The sequence below is a fragment of the Lolium rigidum genome, chromosome 3 (assembly GCF_022539505.1).
Source record: "Lolium rigidum isolate FL_2022 chromosome 3, APGP_CSIRO_Lrig_0.1, whole genome shotgun sequence".
Lineage (NCBI taxonomy): Eukaryota > Viridiplantae > Streptophyta > Magnoliopsida > Poales > Poaceae > Lolium > Lolium rigidum.
The window spans coordinates 332,070,039-332,074,872 of record NC_061510.1 but is presented as its reverse complement, the minus strand read 5'-3'; the positions used below and the strand labels follow the sequence as shown (position 1 = coordinate 332,074,872).

Below are 4,834 nucleotides of genomic sequence, written 5' to 3'. Positions count from 1 at the left end.
AAACGGATAGAGGATGTTTTTCTGAACAGTTTGATACCTCATACGCATTTTTCTGACATCATATGAATTAGTTATGATTTTTTACAAATTAGACAAATTTGAAAAATTGCCTACGCCGAGGGTGGCCGTCGGCGTAGCCCTGTCTACGCCTAGGGCCAAAGATATGCCGAGGGCTGCCCTCGGCGTATACCTCGCTACGCCGATGGCCGCGCTACGTCGAGGGTCGAAAGGGCTGGCTGGCCTGGCCTGGCCGGGCCATACGCCGACGGCCTCGACTTTTGGCCGTCGGCGTATAGCCTAGCCCTCGGCGTAGCCTCCCATTCTTGTAGTGACGTTAGATCGTACGTGAGGCATTTCCGCTTTGTGTACAGGCAACGATGCCCGTGGTGCAGTGCTACTAGGCTACTAGCTGAGTAGCTAGCTATGCATGGTAGCGATGAGGGAGCAGCAAGAGTAGGCGATTTACACAGAAATAACCCTTTGTTGCAACTATAGTACAGACTGACCCTCCGGCGAAACTATTTCACCCATCTAACCCTTTTGTGTGGCGTTCCCCACGCCGGCGCCACACCTCACTGTGTGGCGCCCGTGTCCGCGGTGCCACTGTCCCAGCCTACGTGGCGGCCTCGACGCTGAGCTGTTCTCCCATCCGACGTGGCAGGATGTGTGGCGCCGATGGAAGCGGCGCCACACTGCGAACCTGTGGCGCCGCTCGGAAGGGCGCCACACATCCACTTAAATGTGGCGCCTGCGCCCGTCCCAGCCCGAGCTCTCCTCTTTCTCCTCTCTGTTTCGCCCCAGCCCGAGCCCCAGCCGGCGGTTCCTCCTCCTCCCCCCCCCTCTCCCCCACCAAATCCACCACCAAATCATCAGATATGTCCGACCAATCTCTTCCCAATCCCTTCCTCAAGGTATTCTCTCTCGATCCCCTTCGTTTCATCCATGATTTTCTCGGATTTAATACAATTTAGACATGGAACCCTAGATATGAAAATCTTAGAAATTGAATCAATGTGCTCATGTATGTGTTGAAATCCATATTATCATGTATCTATGTGTTGAAATCCTAGATTTTTTGAAACCCTATACATCAAATTTCAATGAGGATATATGTATGTGAGGTATCCATATTCTTATGTAAGTGGATGTATGTATGTGAGGTATGTGTGATGGCTTATTTGGATTTGAATTCTCGTGTATGTGTGATGTATATGTGATACAAAAGCTAGATATATTCTCATGTATGTGTTGCTCATATTATTTGTGATGGAATAACTCATATTTGTTAGGAATGGCTCATAATATGGTGTATTTGTGTAAACATGTAGGATGGTGTGGCTCCTAGATCAAGAGTATGACAGGGATCACCGGGCTTTTCATATGACGGAGAGGAGAACGGATCTTCACCCTTTGAAGATTCGTTACCATGGCACAGTGGATATGGCGTATGACGAGAGGTACACGGAGTTCATCTAGCCTACCGGTATTCTCCCGTTCATATCGCTTGTAAGCCGTGGGGGGCCAAACATGAACGCCGCGGCACTCACCGCCCTTGTCGACCGGTGGAGGCCGGAGACGCACACCTTCTACTTGAGGGCCGGCGAGATGCCCCCTACTCTTCAGGATGTTTCCAAGATACTTGGACTTCCTATTCAAGGCGACCCACTGTGTATGAACACAGCTTCTGATGGGTGGCGCCAGCAGATGGAGAACCTTATTGGCATGGCTCCTCCGCCGCCAGAAGATCCAAAGGAGAGAGCTCCCGCCGGCGCACCTTTCGCTTGGATTAGGCTTAACTTTGGACAATGCCCGAAAGGGGCCAACAGGGACACTATCAGGACGTACACCCGCGTGTACTTGTGGTACATGATTTCGTGGACTCTCTTTCCTGACAGTGGTGGGAAGTTGGCCCATTGGTGTTGGCTCAAGGCGCTTACGGTGTTGGAGCACCGGTGGAGTTGGGGAACAGCGGCACTTGCCTACCTCTACCGCCAGGTGATGATTTGTTGTATGTACTATTCTTCTATAGTAGTGTGCTAGACAAAGTACTAACCAAATGTCTTATGTACGCAGTTGGACGAAGCTTGTCGCAGGACTAGGAGCGGCGGTATTGGTGGATGCTTGCTCCTACTTTCCGTATGGAGCTGGGACCGCCTATCAGTTGGGCGGCCCAGGATACTCAACGAGAGGCCATGGCCTCATCACCGGAACAACCTTGACCGGGAGCCCACTTGGGCATACCTTTGGGACAATGTCTCCGAGATGACGAGCGATCCAAAGATCATGTACAGGCACTACACTGAGGAGTTGGACACTCTTACCGCTGAGCAGTGTAACCGATCACTCTTTTGCAATCCGAGTTCATAAATTCTACTGGCATGTTGTAAATTCTGAAATATTTGTATGCTGCAGGTGGATTGGGAGCCATATGGTACATACTACCATATTGGCGCGGGGATGCCTGACCTCAACCCCAAGTGCCTTGAGGAGGCGCGGTTCTGGCGTATGCGCTGCCCACTCATATGCATGTGGCTTGTTGAATACCACCAGCCGCACAGAGTGATGAGACAGTTTGGGCTGTATCAGGAGTGCCCACCTCAGTGGCAAGACACGGACCATGCACTTCATAGGTAAACTTCTGGAATCATGTGATGGAAGATTCTTGATTGAAGAGGTAGAATCTAACTTCTTGATTCTTGCAGGCTTGATAGGCAGCGGCAGAGGAAAATCACAAATTGGCCTGTCCATCGTAGCAGCCACGTCACAGCGTTCCAACACTGTTTGGAAGCGATACGGAATGCTGGCCATGTGGAGATTGTGCCTCACGACTTGGCCGCTTTCAACAACTATCTCCAATGGTTTCATCAAAGCACGCGTATCGAGTTAGTGAAACCCGCGTATGATGACGACATCTTGGACGACCCCATCGAGTTCGATGAGGTTGCGCAAAGCCAACACGACATCTATGCTCGCAAAGGGAGATCGACTTATATTGCTTCCGAGCTGAACTTCGTGGTAATGTATTCTCTCATTAGCTAGTACATCATCTACATTGGCATGTGCTCGCTTAAATTGTGTATAATATGTTTGTCACAGCGGTCCGAGATCCAAAAAAACAGCTGAGGAGTGTGAGGTTATTTGGGATCAGAGCCTTAGAGATGAAAAGCCTGTCGGACCGTTGCGGCATTTCATTAAGGTATGATCACCAACTTTGAATGTAAGCTATTATGTTCGGGTGGCTTTGTAACCATGACTTCCATGACGCAGAACACTGCACGAAAGATGCGGCGGTTAGCCAACTTTTTAGGTTGCCGCGACGCCGAAATCACATCCTCTTCCGAAGAGGCGGAGGTATGGACTATTTTGTTGCTGTCAAATATGTGCTTACTAATTTCAACTTTTGTAATCTCATGTGTTCATGTTTGTGAAGATTCCTGACGACGACACCATTCTGAGTCAAAACATTAGTCGAGGCAAGAAGCAAGTCACACGGTCTGCTTACCAGTTGAAGCCAAGGGGCAAGGCTCCAAACCGATACACTCCGGACGATTATGTCAACCGAGGAAAATAGGTTATCATTGAGGAGGATGAGGCGCCGCCGTGGAGATCATCATTGAGGAGGATGAGGAACGATGAGCCGTTATCTTTAGAGGAGGAGGAGCAGCAGGAGCAGGAGGAGCAGCAGCAACAAGAGCCACGGCAGCGAACGAAAAGGTTGGCCGTCCGGAAGCAGCCCATGAGGAGGGGACGTCGCGGAGGATAGATGCATTTGCTACATGTTGTTGTGAACTCTATCTTCATAAGTATCGTGTTGTGAACTCTATATCATTTCGAACCATGTCTATTGTTGCTACGTGTTGTTTGAATCTATGTGCTATGATGTGAGCTATGATATGTGCTATGTGTATAATGTGTGTATGAAATTGCTGTTGAAAGTGCTATTGTTGTATTGAAAACTGTTGAAATAAGGTACAAAATTTCATGGATTAGCAAAAGTCATTGTGTGGCGCCGACGTCATGGGCGCCACACATCACAATGTGGCGCCGACGACACGGGCGCCACACAATGCAAGTTATATGTGGAAAACATCCAGGGGTTCCGGAAGTTTAGTCCTTAGCCGTTTTGACGCGGCTGTTTGTGTGGCGCCCGTGGCACCGACGCCACACCTCACTGTGTGGCGTCCATGGCGTCGGCGGCACACATACAGCATCGCCAAAACGGCTAAGTCATAGAAGAATTATCTTACAGTATGTTTTGATCAATTATAAGTGGATGTGTGGGCGCCGCTCCCATCGATACCACACATCATGTTTTTTTTTTGTGTAAATGGCCGCAAGAGTACAATATACTATATGTTTGGGCACGGAACCGGTGACGTGCTCTGGCTTTGATTGCTTTAGGGACACGTGGCTATGCACGCCAGGCTGTTTGCCCGGGTAGGAGGGAATCAACCCAAGCGCACACGTGCCGATCGAACCGGCTGTTGCGACAAATAGACTTTTCCTATTTATATGGCTGGATTACGTGGAAACTGGGTGTTTCCATGCTCACATTTTCCCTGAAACTTCAACGTTAATTAACAAGTTCGGCAAGCCAGTTTGGGTGATTGGAACGGAAACTAATTTACTAACCATACGCATCTGTTAATTAGTTGACAATAGTACCTCGTAACAAGTTAGACTACCGCTGATTGCGGGTATACATTACGGCATCTCCAACGGTATGCGTCTGGTAACACCTTTAGCGGGGCACAACGCAAATCCGGTGCATATATTTGTGTCTGGAATGCGTCGCGGCGGACGATGCGTGCAGTGGCGGAGCCACGTTAAGGCT

At 49.4% G+C, this 4,834-nt stretch overlaps 1 pseudogene; it reads left to right on the top strand.

Moving 5' to 3' along the window:
• Nucleotides 1–1,329: 1,329 nt before the first annotated feature.
• LOC124704203 lies at nucleotides 1,330–2,001 on the top strand (annotated as a pseudogene).
• The last annotated feature ends 2,833 nt before the right edge of the window (nucleotides 2,002–4,834 follow it).